The sequence below is a fragment of the Aythya ferina genome, assembly GCF_964211825.1.
Source record: "Aythya ferina genome assembly, chromosome: 8".
Taxonomy (NCBI): Eukaryota; Metazoa; Chordata; class Aves; order Anseriformes; family Anatidae; genus Aythya; species Aythya ferina.
Genome location: NC_140304.1, coordinates 20,500,035 through 20,516,059, shown reverse-complemented (window position 1 = coordinate 20,516,059; position 16,025 = coordinate 20,500,035).

Here is a 16,025-nt window from a genome sequence, read left to right as displayed (position 1 = left end):
ACTGAGGAGACTCAGAAACAGCTTAATTGGAATTCATTATATACAGGTGATAAATTTAAATAAAGGAGCTGGAGGTTTTGAAGTCCTATGCATTTCTTCTCTTGCTTAGCTCTTTACTCTGATGCCCTAAACAGATATCAAAGTATTATAGAACCCATCAAAGTAAAACTTAATGAGATTTTCTGTTGCTTTGCAAAGAGAATACTAACTTTATTTTCTTGCATTATATCAATCTTTATTTAAAAAAAATAAAATAAAATAAATTAATTTTTAAGTTCATTTCACTTTCCCAAAGTGTCTCTCCAGTTTTGCTTGAGAAGAATATTTACTGCAAATGAGGATCGGTGGCAGTGGTGTTATTTTCAATGCTCCCTTAAAATAGCTACCCTTCCTAATATTCCTGCTTCACAATGCCTATTTGCCAACCCACCATCATCTGTAAATGCACGCCCTTCTTAAAAACTTATTCAGTAGCATGGGAAAGTGGGTAAGTAGCAATTAAGAGTGCTATCAAATCCTGCCCAAGTAATTACATAATCATTTCAGAGGAAGCCTTGACCCCACTTGAACTGCTGGCTTTCAAGAAATTTCTGTATAGTGATGTTTTACTTGTGTATGATTATTCTTTCTCTTTCAGTTGGTTACTCAATGCAATATTTCCTTTTGAAATAAAAAATAAAAAATAAAAATAAAATAGCCTGTTCTATTTTTAAAATCCTTAGATTTTCTATTTCCTTATGTTTTTATCAGCCAGGGACAAAGTCAGTTCTTCAAATACCATGCATAAGAAAAATCTTTCATTGCCTTCACTTCTGCAATAATTTCATCTGCCTTTCTGGGGCCTTTGGAGCTAATTTTTATTTATTTATTTATTTTTAAGTATACTTTCCTCATGTGAAATCACTAATGGGAGGTTTAGGTACTACAATCACTGTTAATATAATACTGTGGTAAGTTGACTGCAGTTAAACTATGGAACAAATGTAAATCTTAGTAATAAAAAAGAAATGTTCAAATATACATTGTGGAGTTTGGCTATAGTTACTATTTCTTACATGCGTTCTGATAACTAAATATTGAAGATGTGTGCATAATCTCTTCAAAATTTTGTATTGGAGCTAATTTTAATAAGAAATTCAAAGCTTGAGGGCTATTCACCCTGGTTTTTTTATAGCCTTTAAATTCTCAGCTGTTCCAGAAACACACAAGTTTCAGCCAGTTTACTCTAGTCATATGTTGTGTTTTTCCTAGGTATCTTATTCACAGTTCACACGAGTCTTACTTGAATCAAGTATTGATACACGTAAAGTTTTACATGTATCAAGCATATGTAGTATTTCCAACTATTTTGCTTGGAAACACAGAAAGAACCTCAGGAGCTCAAATCAAATTTGATCAATGTAAGCATTATGGGAGGGTTATGGTAACTCAGTATCTTGACCTTCAATTTTAATAGAGATCTGTGAATAAGCATTTCTCGATTACCAGAAAATGATGGGAAATCTCAGAATTTTCTGTGATTTTTGTTGTTGCTGCTGTTGCTTAGGGTGTCATTTAAATTCAGTAGGTATCTGTAGAAACATCATGTAAACAGGTATAGGTTAGAAAGAATTCTCCAGAGATCTTACAGTTTCATTGGGTGAGACTTACATAGAGGTTAAAAAAAAAAAAAAAAAAAAAAAAAAAAGTAAACCTCTCCATTTCTTGCTTTTACATGGAAAACAGGTCAAGACAAACTACTATAGAATGCTGACGTACTCCAATAACTACAACAAAAAGTAAGAAATATATGTATAATATATAAACAGTCTTTTGGTATTATATACAAAAGATAATCTGTTTTCTTTCATATGTGACTTACAGAATTGTATGGACTTCTGTGAACAAAGCATTTTTTAAATGATTTTGGATGAAACCTACTTACAGGCAGTTTTGTAAAGAATGTATTTGTTCTCAGGATGTTCAGAGGAGGAAACAGATCAGATTAATATTTTGTATAGACAAAGTATAACTGGGTCCTATTATATTGTTTTCCCTTTGTTTTCCCTTATTAAATATTAGGCTTTTTTTTTTTTTTTTTTTTTTTTCTTTGAATACCAGCTACAGAATAACAAAATAGTATTAAATAGCAAGGGGACTTCAGTAATGTTGTTCATCACGCTTTAGGGTAAAGATTCAGTAGGTTGTTTTAAACTATTGATCTTTTCTCTTTTGTCTCCACAAATGTATGGCAGCAAAGTGCATTGCAGAGAATGTACTGGAATAAGGGTTATAAACACTGAGCCTGTGGGCCATGTTTGCCGGAGAACATTTGCTGCATTGAGTTACTTTCTGCTTCATCAAGATTGTCTGCACCAAGGGCCTACCATTCTCCTCTAGTCTTTAAAATTTCAAAAGAAGAGCAGATACAATAAGAAGAGCAGACAATAAATCTAGACTAAAAGATGTATTTAAGCGAAGTATTTACATCTCTAGTGTGCTGCATTTGCCAGCTTCATCCTGTTAGTGGAAAAGTAGCAGAGACCACAACAGTGATGTCTAAATAGCTGCAGTAGCAATGTCTTTTGTTTGGAATGCTGATCTAGCTGTTCAGTTAACTATTGTAGTTGAACTGCAAAGATCTAGCAGATGTACAAGACCATATCTCAGTACGTACATCCTAATTATAGAGGAAGAAGCATGCATATATATGATGCTACATATGGTATTAACTGAAAAGTCTGGAGACTTGACCTTCAGCGAAAAATTGCATTACCTCTTCTGTTCAAAGAATCAAGCAGAGAAAACAATCATAAATATGCTTTTTAACTCATTCTATTTTCTCTGAAAATAAACTTTATTACAATCATATTAAACAATATAATTATTTTTCAAAGTTTACTGCATATTTGTTCAAATATATTGATATCTATTCTTCATAAATACTGAACTTTTTTGAAGAGTAGTCTCACACTAGGAGAAATGCATTTCATACTTTGTCTGCACAATTCTGAAAAATACAGGTTTTAATTTTTGTCTAACATGTCTGAATAGCATTTGTGCAAAGGGACTCAGAAGCTAATTGAGCTTTATCTACATAAACCTGCTAATGAAGTTACGTAGACTGTGTGGGTCAACAGAAACAATGGGCTTGTGCTATTGCTGTGCAGCCAACTCCCTCTGGTCTTCCTTCACAGATGTGTAGATGGTGTGCTCAGTGGGTGATAGGAAAGTAGTAAGAGAGTAAGTGAGTAAGTATGGCCTCACCTAGTACATTGAATAACTATGGAGTGGATGCAGGTTAACTCAGTACTTCACTGCTCTACAGTCCAAAAAAAAAAAAAAAAAAACTGAAATACCACTTATACACCATTCTTAATTGTCTGAGAGTTATTAGTTTGGGATTTGGGGACGTATTTGGTTTGTGTATGTCCTGGTGTGCCATTGTCACTAACAACATTTAATGCATCAGAGTGCACAGTGTTTGCATACAGCAGAACAGAGAAACCCAGGATCAACAATAATAAATAAAAATAAGAAAACAAAAATATCTGGAACCTTGACTTTCAGCCCATCCTGGAAGGCATGAGAACACGGTCATAATTAGGTATGAAAAATAGAGTGAAAATGAAAGGGAATTACATTGGCAGCATTACAGTAGAAGATTTCAAATGTCTTTTAAAATCCGTTAAAATGATTTTTAGTGTACTGCTCTGTCTGCATTACATTTATTACAAGATTTACTAAACACACCTGTTACCACAGTAAAAGACACAAATGAATGGCATCTCCCAGTACCTTAAAGTCCTTCAATGCAGCTTGTCATTACGTTTCCAGAAAGATATAGAAATCAAATCCAAAAATGTACAGCAAAACACAAGGGACTATTCCATGCAGTTACTTCAGTGTTTTTTGTTTTGTTTTGTTTTTCAGAGATCTGTGGTGACCAATAGCATTCAGGTTTCAGTGGCTGGCAAGAGCCACATTGGGCTCTCAGGCCAGTGAAAAAAAATCCAAAGAAACTTGGAGCTACAAAACATTGGATTGTCTGTTTTAACCAGACATGCAGACAAAAGCCTAGTATCTGGGTTGAGCCAAAGCATTCAGGGAAACTGTATGTTATTCTCATCAGTGAGACTGTATTAAATTAGAGGCAGAACTGCTGTGTTGTCAGCAGAAATGTATCTATGTACATAAGAGCTCCGTGCTTGCTAATAAAACTGACGGTGTATTGCAGCGAACTTCATGTGATATCAGCACATTTGTCTGCTGTAGTATTTCAGTGTCACTTTCTGGCTCAACAATCACCTGCATGAAGATGTGGTTCAATTACAAGCTCTTATAAATAAATAACAAGTCATGAAAACTCACTAACTGATTGAGATAAAAAATATGTTGAGCTTTGTGAATTTATAATCTGAAATACGAAGTACGATATGTTACAATGATAAATATTGATAAAACACCTAAATTGCTTTCCACACATTCTAATCTCTATTTAAAATTCCTTTAAAATATATCTAAGTTGAATTACTCAGAGTATATTAAAACAAAGTGGAATAAAGAGCAATATCCAATTGTTTTAATATATATATATTATATATATATTATATATTATATATATATGTAAAAGTTAACTTGTTTCTAGCTACAGGAAATGCCTTCTGTTTTGTTTGTTTGTCTGTCTGTCTGTTTGTTGTGTTGGTTTTTTTTGAGGCAGAACAGTTTTTCTTAGATGGTTAGGGTGCCTCCAGCAAGCATTGTTTGTTACAGGACTTTCAGTCTCAGTTTCGTTAGCATTAGCCACAGACTCCTCTGGGAACTGAAGGGTGTAACTCCTTTCTGTCACCCCTGATGGCACCTTGCTTTATATTTGCAACAGTAGTATGTGAGCTACAAAATTAAGGCCTTTAAAAATCATGTTCCAGGATTTAAAAGGTTACATGGCTCTAGCTGATTCCAAATAAACGCACAAAGTATTTTTAACTCTGATTGTTACATGTTCTATTTCTATATATACATAACCATGTTCCTTGGAATTTGATAGTTTCCTTGTATGGGAAGAATTAATTCACTTTGGCTCTAAGCTATCAAGGACTGGATATCACAAGAGAAAATACTTGAAATCTCCTAATCCCTTAGAGGAGTTATGGTAGAAAGTATTGGATCAACTTCATTTCTAAAGGGTCAATAACACTTATAGCATGGACAAGTGGTACAGCCTAATGAATGTTTGAAGCCCCTTTTGTAATTAATGGTTTCAAGTGCTACCTTCTGTGTTTTTTTCCTCTTAGTTTTATTAACTTTGAAAAAAAAAAAAAAATCTTTCCCTACTTTGCATTTAAATAATATTTGTAATCAAAATTTTCCTAAGTATAATTTCTATTTTAAAGGATGTTTCTTCACAGCAATACCCCATCTATATTTTATAAACAGAAATCTGACCATCCACTACAAATGGAAAGTGCATTGAAGAACCCTTCCAAATACAGGCTAAAAATATATAAGTAAATAATTCTGCAAGGGACCTTGAGAGGTCACCTCCTCCATTCCCTCTGCCCCAAGGCAGACTCAGCTATACCTAAACTATTCTTGACAGATGTTTGTCTAACCTGTTTTTTAAAACCTTCTATGACAGAGATCCCACATCCTCCCCAAGCTTATTATCCTAATGCTTAACTTTCCTTCTAGTTGGAAAGGTTGTGTTTTTTGTCGTTGTTGTTGTTATTGGTTTTTGTTTGGTTGGTTGGTTTGTTTTGTTTTGTTTTTGGTTGGTTGGTTGGTTGGTTCTATCTTTTGTCTGTTTCTATATTACCTAATTTAAATCTTCATTGCTATAATTTAAGCTCATTATTTTTTCTCCTGTCCACTGCAGATATGGGGAAGAAATTATTCCCTTGCTCTTTCCAACAGACTTTTGCATTCTTGAAAACTGTTGCAGGAGTGGTGGAGTTAGGAAGACTAAAAATAGCTTCCAGCACTGTAAGTGACCAGTAGGGGAAAAATGGATACAAACATGGAATGCATTGGAGCAGGGCCCAAGCAGGCAAGTGAGCCATAATGATCTGATAATTTGGCTAGATAGAAGAGAACTTGAATGAAAATTGCAGATATGTGGCTCATATTTGATGCCCACAAAAGATATGCATGATTTCTGGCATAGTGTATTACAAGTTATTTAGTTTAGCAGTAATTAGTTATAAACACTGGTGCAAAAGTTTTAAGGATAAGATTTGTTCTAGAGTTTCTTTTGGAATGTTGCTTCAGTGTTTCAGGATGGGAAGAGAAATGTTCCCCAATTGCCAAGAATTATACAGACTAAAAACAAGTAAAGCTAAAAATGTACAGGCTTGAGGCAAAAGGTGGAAAATAAAGTATCTCTAAATTCTTAAGGAAGGTATGTCAGTCAGTTGAAATTCAGTCAAATAATATCTTCAGAGAAACAATATTAAAAGTAAGGAACTGGTCTGCAAAAGTGGATTTAATTGCATCCTAAGGACAAGAATAAATAAATAAAAACATCAGGAAAATACACACAAACCAACAGCTTCTTCGATAATATAAGAATAAATATACAGTGTAAAAATAAAATAATAATAATTAAAAAAAAAAAAAATCAGAGGTACAGTATATAAAAAGAGTCTTGAAGACTTTCCAAAGTTTTAACCCAAACATTAGCTTCACGATGAGTTTTGGGCTTGACAGTTGAGCTGGGCTCAACTGGTCTTCAGTGAACTTGAGCTTTTTGGCAGAACCATAGTATGTAAAGCTTGAGAGATACTTTCAGAAGTATCTCTTCTTTTCAGAAGAGAGATACTTTCAGAAGATACTTTCAGAAGGAAAGTCTGTCTGAAATACAACCTATGTTGTTTTGTGCTAATGCAGATAAACTAACAGGAAACTACTGCAAATAAAAACCATAATGTCTTCAAGTGGTGATTCAGTTAAATATCTTGATTACACTTCAGAGACACCAGCTTTTAATAAAAGCTCCTAAGACAGGGTTATGTTACAATCTTAAAGTCAACTCTCTCCTATTAATTTTACATACTACAATAATCATAATTGGAGGGAAGAAAAAAAAAACATTAATTTTTTGGAACACTTGCTTAATTACTGATCATTTTTCTACTTTTTACTGTTGGTAATTAAAAACACACTCTATCTTCTTGCAAGGTGAATAAATATTAAATATTCATTTAAATAATCCCTGTACATATCTTATACTATCCAAATCTAAAATATGGTTTATGCATTAAATTATCAAACATAAATTACAAGGCTAAAGCTTTCAACTTGTAGAGGTTACTAGGGTAAGTCATTGCATTGTTAACTGCTAATTCATTTTTGCAAACAAAATCTAAATATGTTTTGACTAAATATATACACATGTAAGGTATCTATATGAGAGAAGACCTTAAGCTGCCAACAATCTTACATTTTTTTTTTCTTCTTGAACCTAAATTTCATTCAATAAAGATAAATTCCTATCCGCAACCTTTCTTTGCCATAGCAGAGTGTGATATTTGATGTTTTTAATCTTCAGCATATTCTCTTTATTATCCATGAGTTTCATATGAGAGGATTTAGAAGAAAAATTTGGATGGAGCCAGCTTGTAGTGTCCTGTGGTTCTTGTGTGCAGGATCCAGCTGCGTCTGCTGGAAGGCCTCACTGCCTTCCTATGCATCTCTACAGAAGGCTATGCAGAGGCCTTGATTATCCTGCCTTTCTGTAGATATGCTGAATTTTCATTGAAAATATGTCACTTTCATGATGTGCACAGGGAACTGCATGTTTCTGTGTGTCATATTAGCATCTTCTCTGTAATAGAGCTGGCCAGATACTAAGAAAATATATGTATAATATAATTTGCAGTAAAAATAGCTCTCAGACATAGACCTGGGTATTTGTAAGTAAATTTACAAGTCATAAGTTAACCTTAAAGGCTAAAGACACAATATGGAATAAGTCACTATGAGAAACAAGTATAACAAATAAAATACTACTTTAATTCTGGTGTGTATTTCCTTCTCCAGTCTGTATGGTAATAAGATTTACAAATACATATCAAGCCAAGAACAAATACCAATTTTTTGATATATCTAATGCCATCAAGTACAAAAGCATTATAAAGTATAGTGAATATAAAATACAGAGAGAGATAAAAGAGCTATTACAATAAGAAAACTGATAGCAAAGGACAAACAGGAAAAACAGTGCTCTTCCATCATGCTTTAATGGGATGACTGCATTCACCAGCTTTTCTAAATGCTGACTTTCACTTATGGAAAAGTGAAAATTCCTTGGGGGTATTTGTCAAAAAGCGTTTCTAGTAACTAGAACTTTGAGAAGAATTAAGAGATTGACAGTACTGAGCAGCAATGAAAACAAAATTCTAAGGTTCATTCATGAGTGTTTACAAGCTGAAATATGAACTCAACAAGCAGTTGGCTCTTTGGCAATGTCTCAACACATGCTACTTTAATAAATCATTGCATTGGAAAATGTAAATGTATTCTTCTTAAGTGATCAAAAAGATTCCTGTTTAATTTATGATTTGAATATATTTTTCTATCCAAATATTCTACTTTCAAGATGTTTTCATAGTAAACTTCACATACGCCTATACACAAATACAGAGAAAAGAAAAAGAAATATGAGGATTTTGTCACTTTACAATTTTACAGTATAAGGTGAAGTCTACTGCCATTGTGTAGCATGAAAATTCATTTCATTGTACACATATCTCTCTTTTGAACAATAGAATAAAGCTAACAATCCTCATCTGTTGCTGTATAGCAAAGGCTGTTTGATATACGGGATTGACTTTTTTTTTTTTACTTGCCACTGTTAAACTTTTGGATTCAGGGGATGGGGACTATTGATTTCTTCTGACAGAAAGGTAAACCCCTATGAACAGCATGCATAAATGGATTTATTGAAAGACATGTGGGCTAGGTAAAACATTCTTCAGATAGGGAACCTTTATTTACTTTTTGATAATCTGATGATTTGGCATTTTCTAAATCTGTTTGAGATTTCACATGTTATTGATAGAATGGACTGAACTAAACATGAAAACAAAGTGTTTTGGTAGGAAAATAACTACGTAGAAACAACAACAACAAATCATACTATATTCTAACAATTTAGAGTTTACTAATACTGAATATAGTAATTTGTGATTATAAAAGTGCAAATAATTCAATTTATCTATCCACAGTTTTTTATTTTCCTACAGCATCTGTAAAGTTGATTCGGGAAGGAAGAAGTTAGAACAGTCTGCCTGATTACATGGTCAAGCTAGTACAACTTTTATTGTGTGAGTTTTAGGATCAATGATCTATTTCCTTTCTATCTCCTTCTCCCATTGATTCACTTCTCTGATTTACCTTGACCCAAATTGTTTGGTTTTCTTTTCTGAGAGCATCTGGAAGGTCATGTGAGGTGTTTCATTCCACAGTGTCCAATGCTTCACATTCCATGCTGCTGGCAGTCTACAGTGACATGCAAACAGGTTCTGACAAGAAGGAACAGAACTTGGGAACACTGGCAGGTTTGGCGTTTTCTAAGATTGCTAAGCAATCTACCATATAACTGCTTCTTAGATGCTGTGTGAAATAGTAATATAATAAAAGTCAAACTTTTCTGAGCATCCTGTTCCCAGTGTCATTCTCAAACCATCACTAATCTCCCTAGGAGACTCAGGGCAGAGAAATGCATGAAATAGAGATGGGGAGAAGCAAGTAGTTGAAAAGGGGAGGATAGTTGCATGTTCAACCTTGCCCTTGCACAGCACAGTGGCCTCTGGAAGAAGTGCAAGTATCCAACAGTCCTGCACAGGATAGCAATGCATTAATTTTTCTTCCATACGAGGTTGTGTGGAATGATATAAGAGATGTCAAAAGTGGGATCCCAGGCTGGGAGGACACCTTGTAAAGGCTGCAGAGCTGTCCATGGACAAGGTGGGTGACAGCTGTGTAGCTTCAAGTGGCGTCTCCCAGGTGCAGCACAATGGGGTGCAGTCAGGTATAAGATCAGAGAAATGTTCAGCTGCCTCCAAGCCAACACAGTGATAACGTGGTCTTATTATTTGGTAGCATCTCTCTTTTAAAGGGCAAACATTGTCTTTAACATGTGCTTTACTGTTTTATATGGTACCTCTTTTGCAGGTGAGTAGAGAAAAAATACACTACACCCTGTCAAATCATGGGATAGGAAAGAAGAAAGGGGAGATCAGTTGCTGATGGTAACTACAAGAAGCAACAAACTCCTAAGACTGTCCATACTTTTACAGATCTCATTCACAAACTTACTCCAAATCAGGATTTCAGCAGATTTAATGAGCAGTTTGTACTTCATGTCAGCTAGATGATATGGATTGTAGATTTCCCTCTCTTCACTAGATTAATGTGCTTTAAACTTTTGGTGAAATGTGTTCCATCAGGGTGCTTATACCAAAAAAATAGTGGTAACTATTATTTCGAGCAGTATTAATCCTACAGGATTCTGTTATGTCTTTGATCCTTCATCCTAGTAATGAAGATAACCCACCTCTCTTGTGGCACTTGGATTAGATCTTTCCAGTGTTTATAAAAGATAACAGAGGTCTCCTCAGGACCCTCTCAAAAGCTCAGAAATGTTAACAACATATCTCTATTTCAGTGCTCTTAGAAGCTTATGGTTTGAGGTCAGCTGAGTTAAAGTGGCAGTTTTCAGTTGGCATCAATTTGGCAACATTTGTTAAACAAAAGGTTCAAAAAAGAAATTTGCATATTTACTGAAATTGCCTTCACTTCTTCTTGCTGTGATTGAAAATAACTGACAATCTGGAGGGACAAGCTGCCCTGACTTAAACATTCCTGTTTAATACAATGCTATTAGAAATGTACTTATTATGAATCTGTTCTCATAAATTGCACTTACTAATTTATGTGCTGATGTGTTTTGGAGCTTGGAAGTCATGACTGTTTCAGCAGGATTGCGTGATGGACAGGAAATAAATGCTCTGCTTTATGCTGATGGATTCTGAGAGTTGGAGCCAGACAGATTTAAATCAAATTGTGATAAATTTGTGATAAAGACATTGTATACCAATACATGATCTGGAGAACGCATCAATATAGAGGATAAACAATTAAGGACCAGCTGGGGATACAGACACAGAGAGTTCTAAAGTAGTAGGCTTTTAAACCATCAAAACTGCAGGATTAGTGGGTTAGGCATGAATATGAATCCTTGTGGGTTATATTTGAACTCCAATATTTGAACATTTTTATTCCAAATAGTTTACATCTTTTATAAAAAAATATATAAAATAATACACTATACTTCACACGTGTGCACTGATGAGGGCACAAGGGAGACTTCCTTCTTCAGGTAAAAATAAGAGACAGTCCAGGAAGCTTCAAAACAAAGCAGGAAAGGGATTAGAAAGGAAACAGCATCAAGCCCAATATCTGTGCTAATCCACAAAACAGCTAAGCAAACAGTAAAACAGGACAACTGCACCCCAGAGTGCAGGAGCTCCTTGTGCCTAGAGGTTTCAGGGATTTTCTTTGCTGTATGGTTTCAGAAAGTTTGCCAACTTTATCACAGAAAATAAGTTTATAATATTCAAAAGAGTAAAACAACAAATATTCACTATGGGTCATTTTAAGGAACTTCGAAGTTCCTGTTTTGGGATCCTATAATTTGTCTGGCCCACAGCACCAGAACCATATGCAATAGAATTTTGTCTGTGTAACAGATACTCAGGTTTGTTGGGATATGTATCCCATGGTATCTCCAGATACTACTCCGGTCTGGAGCAAGGTTTTCTCAGCTGTATCATCTGTGGTTGCTCCTTCAGGGGCAGTAACAGTAGTTAGAAACACTCACAGAATGTTAGAAACACTCTACTCACAGAGATACTCATCCTGCTTTGTGGAGGCCAGCATATCTTGGTGCTAGTGGTAGGAAGGCATGAGTTTTTAGGGCCTCAGATGTTGTTGGACACACAAGATTTGGGGAGCTTGGTTTCCAGACAAACAACACAAGGCAGGCATTTCATCCTGGAGAGAAACCTTTGCTTTTCACAGCCATTTCCTACTCCACAGAGGACAAGAGGTGTAAGTGTGCTGACTTTTATTGGGTGAAGAAGCATCATGTGACTACCTCTCATAACAACTGAAGTATCTGGAGCATTTCCTGTTGTGTAAATGGTGAAACTGGTGCTTCTTCTGAGTCAGATGTGTCCCAGCTAAACACAGGGCCTACATGGAAGTGGCATTCAGCCTTATTCAAGCTTGCCTTTCTCTAGTGCTGTTTTATCTTTCTCTTTTTTCCCTTATGCACCCAGGCTTCTCTGTTTATTTCTGAAATCTAGCCATCCTTTTGTCACATGCCTAGTCATTACTATGTGTGAAGGTTTATTACTAGCTGTAGACTGCTTCACATTCCAAGATTTCTATCAGTATCCCAACACAGAGTTGGAATATCTTCTTTTAACAACTTACACAGACACTGATGCGGTATAACTAGCAACTAAATTAGGCCCAATTACTCTGGGACAGAATCTGATCTCTGTTATTTCTCTACAAATCTGGAGGAGGTATTAAACAGAATTATTCTCTGCTTTAACCAAAACCAGAATCTGGCCCTCTATGCTCCACCAAACAGATATAATTACACTATGCCTTTTTTACCTTTTACATTTATTTACATTTAAGGATATCAGTGGAGAATACTATCAGCGGGTACATTCCGGCTGATTCCTAAAAGCATGCAGTAATATGAAATATTTATTTTAGAGAGTGAGATACTTAATTGTACTCAGACACCTCTGGAATCCACTCTCATTCATTTCTGTATGAAAAGCAAACAGACAAAAGTCTAGCTGACAGCTTGCCAACACACTAATTAACTTTCAGCTGCAGCTTTCTCAGTCAGACTTCGCTCAAAACCTATACACCCTGCCAGGTAGCACAGCAATGAAATGCAACTTTAAAATATAGAACTAGACAGAAAATAGAAGAGGGCTTCATAGGAAATGAAAATGTTCTGCAAGTGAACATGGGTTGTATCTTTTTATTATTTATTTAGGGGAGACCTTTGTGTAGCTCACTAACTCAACTGTGTAGCTCAGTAACTCAACTTTCATAGTATCTCCTCTTTAATTCTGTAAATTCAAAGATCCATTTGTTGTCCACATATGTAAGTCTCCCTTTCATTGTTTTGCTAATGCCTGTCTTCCCTTCAGCAGCTGAATACCATATAGATGGAAACATTCAGTTTCCAATATTTTAGAGACAAAACCTCATGCTGGAGAAACTTACAGAACACTCCACTTTCAAATGTTGGACAACTGACATTGGACAAGTGACATTGATGTTATTTTGCTCTCTCATTTATGCTTTGTGGGCTATTCAAACTTTCCTCTAGTGTAAGACACAAAAAGTGTGTTTATGGGAAAAAGAAGCTTCTAAATGTAAATTATAAATTTAATTCATATTTGTCCTCCTTTGTCTTTAAACAAAATTAGCCCCCTCCCACCCCCACATCTGCTCTTTCTCTGGTCTCTTTCCCCCTCCCATCTGCTCCTGCTCTCTCTTCCCTCCTCCCCCATCTGCTTGAGCATCACTAACCCCCCAGGGATCCCTTTTCCTCTGTTTGACTCCCTGCCTATCTCCCAGCTGGGCTTTCCTCTGCTGTCTGAAAACAAAATGATAAAAACAAATGTTTGTGATGGAGAAAGCAACATGCATACTACTGTAAATGAATTCCTTCACATTCCTTTTTTTTTTTTTTTTTTTTTTTTTTTTTTTGTATTCTGTAAAGAATTACAAAAAATACCTGCTGGAATGCTTAAGCACAATCATTTCCTGCCATATCTGAGTCTTTGAGAGTTAGGTCTCTGTTAAAGGACTCTGTTGAGACAAGCACCCCAAATGTTTCAATCACAGTGGGAAGCTTTATTCTTTTGTCTCATTATTATGTCCATCATCAGGAGTGGCAACTATCAAAAGCAGCTCCCCAGTACCAGGTCAGACACCTTTTTCTCCATCACTTCTGGGAACTGAAAACCTGACTGAACTGGCTTTGATGGCTGCAGGTTCAGGCAATGATGAAGCTTCAACTGACATCAAGTTGCAAAGGTCTTTGAAAACACCAGATTTTCCACACTATCCATTTTACTGGGATCCATTGACTACACTGCAGTTACACTGGAATGAAAGCAACACAGCAGAATAGAGGATAGATCCACAAAAAAACAGAGAACTAATTCTCAGTTATTTCATTGGTATGGAGTTGTTTGTTGTTGTTGTTTTATTTGTTTGTTTTGTTTTTCCTATGCATAGTGTAATTGTTGTAGTGTGCACCTCAATTTTTTGGGTAAATTTTATGAAGCATTGCAGTATGTTTCCATGGAGCACATTTTGGCAACAAAATTTCAGGAAACTCTTGTTTGTTTTCAGCTTAAAACAATATTTCATTTTGACCAGTGTATTGGTTTTACATGGCAGGGGTTTTGTAGCAAGGACATTAGAGGGGTGGCCTCTTTGAGCAGAGCCCAGCAGATGCCCCAGGTTAGATCTGAGTCAGCTCCAGCCAGCTCCAAAATGGAGCCGCCACTGGCCAGTGCTGAGCCAGTGAGTAATGCTGGTTGGGCCTCTGCTGGGAAAGCAGATTGAAGAAAGGGATAAAATAGCTGCACAACAGCAGCTGGGAGAGAGGGGGTGAGAACCAGCCCTGCTGACTCCAAGGTCAGTGCAGAAGGTGGGCAGGAAGTGCTCCAGGTATGCAGCAGAAGTTCCCCTGCTGCCTGCGGAGGGGCCCCTGGTGGAGCAGACTGTCCCCCTGCAGCCCATGGGTCCCACATGGAGCAGATCTCCATGCTGCAGCCCATGGAGGAGCCCCCAGTGGAGCAGGTGGATGTGGATGGCCTGGAGGAGTCTGCGGTCCATGGAGAGCCTCCACAGGAGCAGGCCCCAGGCCGGAGCTGCAGACCATGGAGAGTAGCCCATGCAGGAGCAGGGGATCTGGGGGGAGCTGCCACCTGTGGGGGACCTGTGCTGGAGCAGTTTGCTCCTGATGGATGGACCCCATGGTATGGAGTCTTGTGGGAGCAGTTTTTGAAGGGCTGCTGTCTGTTGGTAGCCCATGTAGGATCAGTTCGGGAAGGACGTCATCCCATGGGAGGGATCCCACATGGAGCAGGGGCAGAGAGTGACTGTGAAGGAGTTGCAGAGGTGAAGTGTCAGAGACTGACTGCAGCCCCCATTCCCTATTTCCCTGTGCTGCCTGGGGGGAGGGCATAGAAGAGGGTGGTTGGAGGGAAGGAGTTTTTAGTTTGCTTTTAATTTTTCACTGCTCTAGTCTGTTAGTGATAGGTAACAAATTATATTACTGTCCTTACGTTAAGTCTTCTTAATCCATGATTATCATGGGCTTTTCCATCATATTTTCTCCCCCTCTTCCTTCAAGGATGGTGAGTGAGAAAGCAGTTGTGGTGGAGTTCAGCTGCCCATCAGGGTGAAAACACCACTACCAATCTTTCCATGGATGCATGAATATACTGTAAGCCTTAGGAAACCCTTATGAGGAGTTACTGTACTGTATTGAAGAAATCAGCCTTGAATTGCTTTGCCTGGAGAGCTGTCAGCTTTATTTAACAGAAAAATATATATATGTATGTATTTATATATACAGTTAGGAATATCTAGCTCCAGAGCAACTGCCTCATTTCCCAACCCAAAGTTAGGTCAGTGGAAATACTTTTAAAAGCCTGCAGAAATGAACAAATTGGCACCAAACATACTTGAAGCAAAAATGAAAGGGCTGAAAAAACTTTCCATGAGACTGTGACCCATTTTATGACAACTTCATAGTTTGAATATTAAAGAGGTTTTCAAATCTCATTACAATATCTTCCTGTGTCACTTTAAAGGTAATATATATTAAAAATAAATATATTGTTTGGGTAAAGCTTATTTGATTGATGAACCTTATATAAGTTTGAGGATGTCAAATCTATTTCTGGCTAGCTAAGTTTTAAAAGATGAGT